The 14,019-nt window shown below is 35.5% G+C and overlaps 1 protein-coding gene across 3 annotated transcripts in view; it reads right to left on the reverse strand.

The window, feature by feature from the left end:
- The window catches only part of LOC136035349 (glycogen [starch] synthase-like), a 37,632-nt gene that overhangs the window by 19,012 nt on the left and 4,601 nt on the right, over positions 1–14,019 (reverse strand). Inside the window, exon 2 of one of the 3 annotated variants that reach the window (XM_065717096.1) lies at positions 155–292. The exons of 1 other annotated variant lie outside the window; for it this stretch is intronic. The gene's annotated coding sequence lies outside the window, so the exon portion shown is untranslated. Of the gene's footprint in view, positions 1–154; positions 293–11,998; positions 12,107–14,019 lie in introns of those variants that run through there. One more of the 3 variants, XM_065717097.1, reaches the window with a different exon arrangement.

The raw sequence follows: 14,019 nt of genomic DNA on the forward strand, positions 1-14,019 counted from the left end.
CAAAATTACCTAATTTTACAAATTTTAAAAATTTAGCAGCTACCGGTTATGGGCGACCTCTGGGTTATGGGCCCAGCACGCTTCCGCTACGCCAAGCTGCTGTTAGTGTAAGAATTTTTCAAACAATTGATGTTATTACAAGAGAAAATTTTACCTTCAATGGGGAAATGGGTTTTTCTAAGCTAGAAAATCGGGGGGTTAAGATTTTCCGACGAAACTTTCCAGGAAAATTACTCGGAGAATTCCGCGTCGAATGAGTCTTCGTATACCCAGATCCGATGTCGGCTGTGACCTGTAGGCGTGGCAGAAAAAAAGGGTTTCTGTCATTTTTCTCAAATAAAATTTTACGGATTAAGACAGAATTTTTGAAGCTTTCAGTCAGTCTCACCATGTCGAGCTGATCATTTTGATGTACTTGATGTTGAAATTCGTAACTTTTAACAACAAAAAACTTAACATGGGCTCTTATAGGGAACTGGGGTTTTTCTAAGCTAGAAAATCGGGGGTTCAGATTTTCCGACGAAACTTTCAAGCAAAATTACTCGGAGAATTCCGGGTCGAATGAGTCTTCGTACACCCAGATCCGATGTCGGCTGTGACCTGTAGGCGTGGCAGAAAAAAAAACAAAAGGAGAACATGAACATTAAGTGGCAATGCGTGGTTTCTGGAAAACAGGGAAGGAGTTATCGGATAGTTATCGGAGCTGAAATTTCACGGATAAGCTTCTGGGCCCTAGGGGACCTTAACTTGTGAATTTCAGCCCGATCGGACAACGTTAAAGGGGGGCTGGGGTTGGGGGTCAAACTTTCGGCCAGATTTTCCCCATGAAGGAAAAGTCGGAGGGGGATGAAATTTGGCAGGTTTCTCAGTTGGAGCTCGGGCTACGAAATGCATCCCTCCCCATCCCTCTGCGACCACTGGAACCGAAGATCGCTTAACATTGTCGTGGTTCGCCTCTTTAAAGAGGCACGAGTGTGCCTCCTTGATATCCCCATAATATATTTGGACCCAGTAGAAACAATATTTGCAATGAAAAATTGAGACATAATTAGTTATTATATTTACTATTTTTCTTATGTCTAAAATGATATTATAATAAAAACACTAAATCTGCACCATAAAAAAAATATAACACTAAAACTGAAAAATAAAAATGTAGAATATAAACCAAATCAAATGAAATGGTGTCATTAAAAATATTGATTTTACTAGCGTTCTTAAGAAGGCATGGGGATTATCAGCCTTACTCATGTTAATTTCTCCTCGTTTTGAGTTTGATTCTGCTATTTATTGTAATTTCTGTTAGTTTTCAGTTTCATTTATTTATTGATAGTCATTTGTTTTATGTAAGATAATTTAACTTTATTTCTGCTAATTCTTGGCTTAATGGATCTCTTTACTTTTCTTTGAAAACTTGTTTTGTAGAAGAAGTTTTTTAAATTAATTTCTGTTCGTTTTTTATTGACAGAGAGTCTTTTTCATGGAAAAAAATATATCTTTTCAGTTTTTTTTTTTAATAAGAATCCATAGTTTGGGTTGTCATTTGTATGTTGGAGAAACTTTTTAACAATTGTTAACCCTGAAAAAAGCAATTTTTTAAATTTAATTTTATAACTCCTGAAGTTGACCTGAAAAATAAAACTTAATATCATTCCCAAAAGATTACATCTATGCTATTTCACAACCTTGCATAGCACTCTTTTCATTAGTTTAAATCAATTTTTTTAAACAAAGTTTTTCCGAGGGAAGTAAAGAGCGAAGTTGAAACTTAAAACGAACAAAAATAATTGCTTTCCAGCCTATCCAACATATACCAATAAAACTAGTGCAAATAAATCAACTGGTGATATTTAACTATGTTTGTAGGATTACAAAAAACTAGCGCTTTACTGAAAACACAAAACAATATAGGGGTTTTGGTACAGTAAATGTAAACCATTTAAGGAGACTTTTGGCAGTACAGAAGTAAAGCATTTTTAGATAATTCCTGCTTTTTCGTCTAGTTTGGCATCACTTCTGCACAATGCGCTCAGTTCAATGATTGACTGTCGTTTTGAATCTAGAAAGGATATTTCAGGATTTTTTTTTTGTAGACACTTTCGAAGTGAAGGAATCTTATCAAACAGTTCGTGGTAACGAACTGTAGTAAGGAGCGATCCGGCTCAATAGTAACCAAAACTCTAAAAAATTGAATTTTTATATCAATAGCTACATCAAAAGAATCGCATTTTAATGCTGATTTTAAATATATAAGTTTCATCAAGTTTAGTCTTAGCCATCAAAAGTTACGAGCCTGAGAAAATTTGCCTTATTTAGGAAAATAGGGGGAAACACCCCCTAAAAGTCGTGGGATCTTAACGAAAATGACACCATCAGATTCAGCGTATCAGAGAACCCTACTGTAGAAGTTTCAAGCTCCTATCTACAAAAATGTGGAATTTTGCATTTTTTGCCAGAAGACAAATCACGGGTGCGTGTTTATTTGTTTTTTTTGTTTTTTTTTCCCAGGGGTCATCGTATCGACCAAGTGGTCCTAGAATGTCGCAAGAGGGCTCATTCTAACGGAAATGAAAAGTTCTAGTGCCCTTTTTAAGTGACCAAAAAAAATTGGAGGGCATCTAGGCCCCCTCCCACGCTCATTGTTTTCCCAAAGTCAACGGATCAAAATTTTGAGATAGCCATTTTGTTTAGCATAGTCGAAAATCATAATAACTATGTTTTTGGGGATGACTTACTCCCCCACACTCCCTGGGGGAGGGTTGCAAGTTACAAACTTCAACCAGTGTTTACATATAATAATGGTTATTGGGAAGTGTACAGAAGTTTTCAGGGGGATTTTTTTTTGGTTTTGGGGGTAGGGTTGAGGGAGGGGGCTATGTGGGAGGATCTTTCCTTGGAGAAATATGCCATGGGGGAAAAAAATTCAATGAAAAGGGCACAGGACGAATCTGGTCACGTTAGAAAAAAACGTCAAATTAAGAGCTTAATATACAATGCTGGGTGTTCGGAGCCTCTCTATTATGGAGTATAATTTGAAAATAACACAACTATACGAGCGATAAAACATTATACCACAACCATAACTCAACTAACGAAAGAACTGCTAAGAGATAACACAACTATAAAGCGAAAACAGGTGAAAACTAACGGGAAAATAAACGAACTAAGAGGTTGAAGGGGCCCAGAGAAAAAGTATAATCCTTTTTCAATTTTGAGCCTAACTTCCGCAAAGGAGTAATAATGTCAGAAGCCCCGAAATACCGAATTATTTTCTGTTCAAACAGTTCGTGATAAGGAACCGTAGTAAGGGGCGACCCGGCTCAATAGTAAACGAAACTCTAAAAAACGGAATTTTGATGCTAAAAGATACATCAAAAGAATCGAATTTTTACGCTGATTCTAAATATATAAGTTTCAATTAATTTAGTCTTTGTCATCAAAAGTTACGAGCCTGAGAAAATTTGCCCTATTTTGGAAAAAAGGGGGAAACATCCCCTAAAAGTCATAGAATCTTAACGAAAATCACACTATCGCATTCGGTATATCAGAGAACTCTATAGCAAAAATTTCAAGCTCCTATCTAAAAAATGTGGAATTTTGTATTTTTGCCAGAAGACAAATCACGGGTGCGTGTTTATTTGTTTGTTTGTTTTTTTTTGTTTTTTTTTTCCAGGGGTCATCTTATCGACCAAGTGGTCCTAGAATGTCGCGAGAGGGCTCATTCTAACGGAAATGAAAAGTTCTAGTGCCCTTTTTAAGTGACCAAAAAAATTGGAGGGCAAATAGGCCCCCTCCCATGCTCATTTTTTTCCGAAAGTCAACAGATTAAAATTTTAAGATAGCCATTTGGTTCAGCATAGTCGAAAACCATAATAACTATGTCTTTGGGAATGACTTACTCCCCTACAATCCCCGAGGGAGGGGCTGCAAGTTACAAACTTTGACCAGTGTTTACATATAGTAATGGTTATTGGGAAGTGTACAGACGTTTTCATGGGGATTTTTTGGTTTGGGGGGTGGGGTTGATGGGAGAGGGCTTTGTGGGAGGATCTTTCCTTTGAGGAATATGCCATGGGGGGAAGAAAAATTCAATGAAAAGGGCGCAGGATTTTCTAGCATTACTATAAAAAAAACAATGAAAAAATAAACATGAAAACATTTTTTCAAATGAAAGTAAGGAATAGCATTGAAATTTAAAACGAACAGAGATTATTACGCATATGAGGGGTTCTAAAAATACTTTAGCATAAAGAGCGAGGTATTTAGGAGGAGATAAATACCTCGCTCTTTATGCTAAAATATTTTTAGTGATTTGAACTATTTATTCTACGGCCTTTTTGATTCAGGGGTCATTCTTAAAGAATTGGGACAAAACTTACGATTTAGTGTAAAGAGCGAGGTATTAACGAGGGTACAAACCCCCTCGTACACATAATAAAAATATAAGAATATAAAAGTTTGTTAGGTAAGTTAATTCTTAAGTTACGTATATTTTTTACTAATAAAAACGTTCGTTGAATATTAAAAGTTCTAGCAGCCTTTTTAAGTAACCGAAAAATTGGGGGGGGGGGCAGCTAGGCCTCATTCCCCACCCCTTATTTCTCAAAATCGTCTGATCAAAACTAAGAGAAAGCCATTTAGCAAAAAAAAAATTAATATACTAATTTCATTTCAATAATTTATGTGCGGAGAGCCAAAATCAAACATGCATTAATTCAAAAACGTTCAGAAATTAAATAAAAAAACTAGTTTTTTTTAACTGAAAGTAAGGAGCGACATTAAAACGAACAGAAATTACTCCGTATATGAAATGGGTTGTCCCCTCCGCAGTCCCACGTTCTTTATGCTAAAGTTTTTAATTGTTTCAAAAAGTAGAATTGTGGCAAAGAGTCAAACTTTAGCGTAAAGAGCGAGGGACTGCGGAGGGGACAACCCATTTCATATACGGAGTAATTTCTGTTCGTTTTAAGTTTTAATGTCGCTCCTTACTTTCAGTTAAAAAAACTAGTTTTTTTTTATTTAATTAGTATTAAGACTATGGACTCTCCGTTTTTTAGACAGAAATAGCTGAATTTCCAGAGTTCATATTACTGTCGATATGTTCTTCATTTCGGGTAATGCTGAGTGAAATTAAGATGTTATGTGATAAATCAATCCATTATTTTGTATGTTGTTTCATGAATTTAAACATATTATTTCTATGCCTAAGTCTTTAAGACTGTATACTAAAAGTTACTTATATCACAGCTCCTGTAGGACTGTGAAAAGCGTTATAGATTAGTTTGTTGTTGTAAGGATACGTATTTACTTTTGACTCCTAAATCAATGATCTTATTAATACTTGGCTTTTGTGTTTTCAGTAAAGCGTAAGTTTTCTGCAATCCTACAAACATAGGGAAATGTCACCAATTGACTTATTTGCGCTGGTTTTATTGATGTTTGTTAGATAGGCTGGGAAATAATAATTTTTGTTCGTTTTAAGTTTCAACTTCGTTCTTTACTTCCCTCGGGAAAAACTTAGTTTTTTTAAATTAATCTTTACTCGTTTTTTATTAAAATCTAATTTAGAAACAACACTGCCATGATCTTTTTTGTTTATACAGAATAATTTTCTATTCGTTTTTCGTTTGAATGTTGCTCCTTGGTTTCAGCTGGAAACTTATTCTTTTATATAATTTCTAATCACCACCAATCTAGGGAAGATAAGGAACCTCCACCCTTATTAAGACGCTGAGCGAAGAAGCCGTAAAAGAATTGAAGTAAAAAATAAAGAGTGCAAAGAAAAATCAAAACATAATGTCGTTTCTTTTTGTATTTTTTTTAAGAAGAAATAGATCTTCAATTCTTGGTTTAAAAAAATTAAAATTTAGCCGCATTTAAGAAAGTAGCTGTAGGCGAGCAGCTTCAACAAAAAAGATTAACTAAGCGGACAAGTCCGCATATCGAAATGCTTGTGGAATATTTTGATAGCTGAACAGAAATGAGCCTTTAGGCCAGGGAGTTATTTGACCAGTCCCTGCATAAAAAAGCCACTCATTGCTTAGAATTGAATCGAAATTTAAAAAAAAGATAATTTCTTGTGTAGGTACACTAAATGGTATTATAAACTAATCTTGTTTTCATTTCAAACATTTTGGGAAAAATTACCCGAATTCTCCCACAGAACTGTTTTCATTTGTATTTCTTCTTCTTTGGGTGCACAATCTTACATGTGGAGAGAATATTACAGTGGAATTGTCAAGTAAATAATTTGAACAAGTGTAGTATTATATAATCATTGTTTTAATATACAACTTTGAGTAATTCCCGAGCCGCATGCCTGCACTTCTCGAACCACTTAGTGGCAAGAGGTTGGGGTCAAGGGTGTAATTTGCTATGGGTCAGAGGGGGCAAATACCGCTCCCAGACCTCAGTTTTACCCAAAACCACAGTCCCCTCTTCTAAAATTTATTTTCTCCAAAAATGTTGTCAAAACTAAGCCTGCATAATATAAGCATCCACTGAAACAGGTCAGTTTTCTTTAGTAAATCTTTACCTTTTATTACTATATTGCTCGTTTTTCAGTTTTCTCTGCCATTTTCACTTGGTTTGAGTAAGTTCTGGTAGGCCAATAGCCCCAGCTTTTCCACTTGAGGTACGGCACCAAAATTGCCGTTTTTAGTGCCATTCGGACCATATATGAGCAATATCTTTTATATGAACTATTTAAAAATCTGTCTACGATGTTCTGGTAGCCTGCTAGTGCCACCTCTTGGAAAGTGCACTTGGGAAGTGCCATATAGCACTTGCAGTTGGCAAAATTTATAAAAAGCACGTAGATATGAGAAATAGAATTTAAATGAGCCATTAAGCATCTCTACGATGTTCTGGTAGCCCGATAGGCCCGCTAAAAAAAAAAAAAAAAAAAAAAAAAAAAAAAAAAAAAAAAAAAAAAAAAAAAAAAAAAACGGAAGACAGATGAGTGCTACCGATGCAAAAAAGTGATTTTCCTTGTTGTTCAGGCTTGCCCTCCAATTTATTTTCACTCCTAAAAGGGCACTAGAACTTTTAATATTGAATTAGGCCCTTTAAAAGTTTCAATGATATTTCAAGCTATTATAGTGGTGCTGCCAATGAATATTGCTTAATACCCTTTTGAAAACCTGCATGCATACAGTTTTTTCCCTTAATTGAAACTACTTAACGTTCCCTGAGAGTTTCATCTTAATACCTTTAGCGTCAATAATTGAATTAACTGTAGTGGTAGTATTGAAAGTATACATACAGTGCTTTCTGGCTAGTTCAAAATCCCTCACAACTTACCTTTAAAGGTCTAAATTAATAATATAAGTTGACAATGTGGGGAGGTTGACATCCCCAAAGACATAATTACAGGACCTTTCGATAATACTGAACAAACTAGTTCTCTTAAATTTTGACTGGCTATATGTTTTGGGGAATAATAGGATTGTGGGGGAGGCTGGTTGTCATCCTTTCACTTTTGACACTTGAAAAGGGCACTAGATGTTCCGACTTCAAATGAAAGGAGCCCCATCTGATCCGAATTTTATGCGACCATCCTATTCTGACTTCAAACTATCCGAATACTTTACCCCCCCCCCCCCCTGATGTGCAAATACATAGCCCACGGCACACCATCGTGCTTCCCATCTTTCTCACTCCAGCAATGGCACCCAAAGCGCCTTTTTTGAATCAATGCGTCCCGTTATAATGGCTTTATCAAGTCAAGTTTATAAAAGCTTCCAGGCCTTTTGATTCCAGAAATAACAACCAGAAATACTGTTTTAAAGTATTCTCAATGAAAATGCCCTTTGTTGGCATTACCATTGAAAAACAGGAAGAAAACAACAAATTTGCCCCCCTAGATATAGAACATATTTTAAAGGCCCCCTAAGTTTTCGTGAGATGAGACCATAATCCTGCCCTTGAACTAGCCTAGCTACTTGAACTATCTTGGTTCTAATTGTCAGTAGACGATTTACGAAACTTATTAAGGGAGATGGGAGAAGGAGCATACAAGGTGGGGGATTGTAAACCCCAGCTATGATGATACCGTTTTTGTGCTTCCCAGGCTTTTCACTCCAAAAATGACACCTAAGTACCATTTTCTAGGTTTCCTATTGCACTTTATGACGGCTTTATCGAGTTATATGTTTAGAAAATACGTAGATATAAAAATTACACATTCAAAAAAAAAATCCTTCAACAATTCTCATCAGCAATCTAGAAATTGAGTTAAGGCATCCCACCAAAAAATGTGATTAAATTTGACAAGACCCAGAGTGCTAACCATGCCCGGGTTAAAATACATTGAGCGTGTTCTAAGTTCTGCAAAATCCTTAACAGCTTGGTCAAGTTGCTGGTGAGATGTAACCCCCCCTCCACCGTGTTTTTTTTCTTTCTTTTTTTTCAGCAGGCCTAGCGGGCTACCAGAACATCAAAGAGAGATGCTTAATGCCTCATTCAAAAGCTATTTCTCACATGTACGTGCTTTTTATAAATTCTACCACCTTCAAGTGCCATATGGCACTAAAATGACGTTTTTTGTGCCATTTCTAAAGGGTTGGGTCTAGCGGGCTACCAAAACATCGTAGAAAGATTTTTAATAGTTCATATAAAAGATATTGCTCATATCTACGGTTTCCCTATAAAATCCAACATCTGCAAGTACCAAATGGCACTAAAAAGAGCACTTTTGTCGCCATGTTTCAAGTGGAAAAGTTGGGGCTAGTGGGCATCCAGAACTTCTTAGAGATATGTTTAATGGCTCATTTGAAAGTTATTGCTCATATCTACGTGCTTTTTATCAGCTCTACCGTCCGTAAGTACCATATAGCACTAAAAACAACATATTTGGCGCCACTTCTTAAGTGGAAAAGTATGGAAATATAAAACGGTACCATTGTAATAGTTATGGTCCAAAACCCTGAACTAGAGATTTACAAGAACCCCTCCCAGCTCCCTTAGCAAGTCTCATTAGCCCGTTGGGAGAATTAAACATGATCTCTTTAACACGGTCAGCCGACGTTGGGGCTCGCAAAATGTTTTTAAAATATCGAATGTTCTTAAGAGGAAGAAATTCATAGAAGAACAAATAATTGAAACTCAAAACTCCGAACGACTATTCCTTGACGTACCCCTCCCCTTCTCCTGTTCGCAAAAGTTGAGCTTCGCCAAATATACTTTAATGCTTTAACTTATTATAATAGAAGCTTTTATTAAATCTATGTTTTATAATAGCCAATTACAAATGTATTTGCTGAACAAGGTTCAATAACTATGCTTTTGCTGATTACATAGGTCTCCATAGCCTTTTGGAAAAGGGCTGTAAGTTACACAACTTAGTCCTTCAAGAACAAATAGATTGAATTCGATCACCAGCCACCATAGTTCAGTTACTAGCACGTTGGGCTTTGAATCAGAATGGCAAGGGTTGAGTTCCTTAATCAGGCATTTTTATTTCAATCATGGTTTTCTGCCTTATATATGATTATTTTTCAGCTAATTCACTATTTTTGTAATTTTTTGTGAATCTTGAAATGTTACATACACTATTTTTGGAACAAATGACAACCCGGACCCCTACCCCTTGCCACTTAGGGGTTGGAGAAGTGTAGGCATATGGTTCTGGAACCACACAAAGTTGTATCTTCAAAGAAGGATTACTTATTGTTATATTTATTTATTTATATTATTTCCTTTTTTACTATTTAATAGACAGAATAAAACTATATGGAATAAAACAATATAGGAGTGTTGGTAAAGTATAAGTAAACCGATTAAGGCCGCTTTTTACAGTATACAAATAAAGCAATTTTTTAGTAATACTAAAGTGTATTTCTTACAATTTAAGATTGTTTATTACTCACAATTGGTATTATTGCTGGTGAAACCAAAATATTACCTGATGAATCAACCCAATATTTCTGTATGGTGTTCAGTGACTTTGCAGCTATTAAAAAAGTATTTATTGTCATGTTTATGTTTTTAAGATAATTTTAATTGTGTACTGAAAGTTACTGATATCACAGCGGGTGTAAGACCATGAAAACCTTTATAGATTAGTTTGTTGTTGTCAGGCTACGTACTCACTTTTAACTATTAAATCAACATTCTTCTTTTTTATGCTTGGTTTCAGTGTTTTCAGTGAAGCGCTAGTTTTCTATAATCCTACAAAAAAAATTATGGTTACTTGGTTTATTTGTACTAGCTTTATCGATATATGTTAAATAGATTGTGAAGCAATAATTTTTATTTGTTTTAAGTTTCAACTTCGCTCTTTACTTCCCTCAAATAACTTTGTTTTTTTTTAAGTTAATTATATACAAAAATGAGTTAATATGGACCTTTGACGTAATGAGCTTTTATCACAAATCAGTGCTGATGTTCTCAAGACTTGCCAAAAACCGCAGTGCGTTTATTTCCTTCCTGCCCAAGTGCACCCATTTGACCCAGTCATTACTGCTATCGCCATTACTAAAAACTCATTATTAATACAACACTAAGTTCACCCTCGTAAACTTCCGTCGCAATAGGGAAATTTCCCCGTAGAAAATTCACCCCCATAAAATCCCTCCCACTTGAAAAATGTCTATGTAAACAATGGACAAACTTAATAACTTTGCGGTCCTTCCTCCAGCGGGTCGTGTCATCTACAAACACATAATTGTTAGACCTTTCAACTATAATAAACAAAATGGCTATTTCAAACTTTGATCGGACGGATTTGGGAAAAAAGGACGTGGAAGGGGAACTAGTTGCCCTTTCCAAGTAGACCTCTACTAGCTGCCAATTTTTTATGTTACTTAAAAAGGGCACTAGAGCATTTAATTTCCGTTCAAATGAGCGCTCTCTCAATCTTGCAGGATTATTGTTTCAATACGATCACCCTTAGGAAGGAAAAACAAACTTAAAGACAAAAAAATAAACCTGCACAAGTGATCTTTCTCCTGAAAAAAAAATATACAAATTCCACATTTTTCAAGATGAGAGCTTGAAAAGTCTACAGCGAGTTCTCTGATGCGCAGAAGCTGGATATTGTAATTTTCAACAATATTCCTGGACTTTTGGGGGATCTTTCCTCCCTTCTTTGGACATCAGGCAAATTTTCTGAGGCTAGTAGCTTTTGATGGGTACTTTAAACTTAAAGAATCTTAAATATCTGGAACCAGCATAAAAATCCAATTATTTTGATGTCTCAATTGTTATCAATTAGTTCTTTTTTTCGAGTTTCGGTTACTATTGAGCCGAGTTGCACCTTACAATTTGTTACCACGAAGTGTGTGATTATGCTAGACATAATCAATTTTGAAGTGCCTACCCCCCAGCCTTTGGCTTCAAAAGGACACTGACATTTGTGTTATAAAAGTAAGACCTTGAGAAATAGATATCTGTTTAAATGAAGCACAAGAAGTGTCTTGATTCTCATAACTTTGCCTAATCCTAATTTATAAGATTTTAAAGACCCTAAGATCTATTTCTTAAACACATGAATAAAACCAAGCCATCCCCTTCATACTTGCTAAAGTAGCCTCGTAAGAATTGCATTTTTCAAAACTAGAGGCATTGAAAACAAGACTAAAAACCAAAATCAGGGTAGAACTATTTTTGCCAAAATTTTTATAGTTAATTGACCTGTCATATATGCAATCTTCTAAGCTCTAGAAATGAGAAAAAGGGTAAAGATAGGAGCTTGACAAAGCCTTTCCAGTGTATACTTTAAGTACTGGTTAATTAAACAAAACAAACTCTAAGAATTAAGCTTAGGTTAGATTTAAGAAAACCAGTTTCATAGCAACAAAGACAAGTAGAATAAAAAACCAGTATCCAACTGAGCAAAATTATGTAAAACTCAAAGCTTCACATCTTGTCACAAAATAAGATTTGAGAATAATTGTATGTGTCAGTGAATATCTAAAAATATAAGCTATGTATCAGTATGGTTATTATTAAAATTATTTAAGATCAAACCCTTGAAATTATCAGTTTATAGACTTACCTAGAAGGACCTCTTTTTGGAAACAGGCTACGAATTATCCCATTTTGATGTAATATCCTCTCAGTTTTATTTGCATATTAACAAAAAGCTGATTGTCTTCTGATTCTAGGAATGTAACTTTTATTTCTTGTATGTACATTGTAAATCACAAATATTAAATATAATTTTTTCTTTTCAACTACTTGTCAAAACAGACCACATTTTGAATTTATGATGACAAATTGGAAATAATAAAAAAAATAATTACTACCACTGGACTGGCTCCAGTGAGCCTGGCTCCGCCTCTATTTTTTTTTAAATGCCAAAGAAAAGCAGTTTTTCCCAAAAAGAGGTCTTTTACAACAATGGGTGATAAAATGCATTGGATTTGTATAACTTGGGCTACATATTAGCACATTAGGAGGAGAGGGGTTACTACTACTACTACTAATAACTCACTGCAGCACCAAGCCGCCTGAGGCCAACACAGCTACGCACGCTCCTCCTCCAACCTAATCTATTTAAAGCCTCCCTCTTTACACCCTCCCAGGAAGTTCCCATTTCCTTTAAATCTTTATTTATGACATCCTCCCAACCCAGACAAGGACGACCTGCTTTCCGTGTAGCCCCAGATGGTTGGCCAAAAAGGACAATCTTTGGTAATCTGTCATCCTTCATCCATAGAACGTGGCCTAGCCATCTCAACCTTTCTTTCATTATAGCCCTAGAAAGCGGGATTGAACCACATTTTTCGTACAGCCTACTGTTTGAAATACAGTCAGAACAATCCGTAGGCAATTTCTCTGGAAAACATCTAGTAAATTTTCATCTGCTTTTCGGAGCGCCCATGCTTCAGAACCATATTTGACCACTGTCATCACTGTAGCTTCCAATATTCTAATCTTGGTTTGCAGACTTATCTTTCTATTCTTCCAAACATTTTTTTAACTGTGAAAAAACACCCTGAGCCTTAGCTATTCTACTTTTAACATCTTCACTGCTCCCACCATCTTTACTAATAATACTACCAAGGTAACTGAAGCTCCCAACCTGATCAATCTTTTCGTTACCTAATGTCACCTGTTATTAGTGCATCTTCACTTATTCTTCTAAACATTAATTTTCAAGCCTATTTTAGCACCCTGAACTCACAAAAGCTCAAAAACTTCATTCATTTTGCTCACACTTTTATCTAATATGCTTAAATCATCAGCATAATCTAAGTCCAGGAGCGTTTTTCCTCCCCATTTGATTCCGTGGTCTCCAATTGCCTTTCCTGTGCTCCTTAAAACAAAGTCCATCAAAATGATCCATATAAAGGGGGGATAGAACACAACCCTGCTTAACTCCTGATTTAATACAAAACCAGTTGCTAACCTCATTTCCTACCTTAACCACAGCAGTATTATTCTTGTACATAGCACAAAGGAGAGGGGTTAGGTTAGGGGCATTGTCCAAATACTTTACCTCCACTCCCTAATGTGCAAATATATAGCCCAAACTAAATTATTATATAAATTTAAGTTTATATGAAGGTTTAATTTTATTTGGATTAACCTAGCTTCACTTCTTGGTTGTGTTTTGTTTAATTAACAAGTACCACATTTTAGGCTGTGGATTGATTCATGAAAGTTTCATTTGCATAAAGTGGCCTCTCACTAGAGCTATACTGAATAATCCTCCTTCTAGGTGGTATAATAGTGATTTCACTGTTGATGTGGTAATTAGCTGATCAACTACATGATATCTTACCTTAGGGTATATCAAGAGTGGATACAAAGGGAGGCGATCACCCCCTAAACAAATTTTTTAAGAATCCCTCCTAAAATTATACTATTGAGTAGTATATATGAGAAATAAGGACTGAAAAATCAACCATTTTCTGAAATAAGAACCATAAAATGTATCAATGCAATGAAATTGTTCAAAGATAATGTCTTTTAAATGCAAGACTGAAACCTTTCTGTGCTGTTAGAACAGCCCAGGGGAGTGTAGACCCTAGACAAGAAGGCTAGACAGTAACAGTGCTCTGGCCTGTATAA

The sequence above is a fragment of the Artemia franciscana genome, chromosome 14 (genome assembly GCF_032884065.1).
Source record: "Artemia franciscana chromosome 14, ASM3288406v1, whole genome shotgun sequence".
NCBI classification, from domain to species: domain Eukaryota; kingdom Metazoa; phylum Arthropoda; class Branchiopoda; order Anostraca; family Artemiidae; genus Artemia; species Artemia franciscana.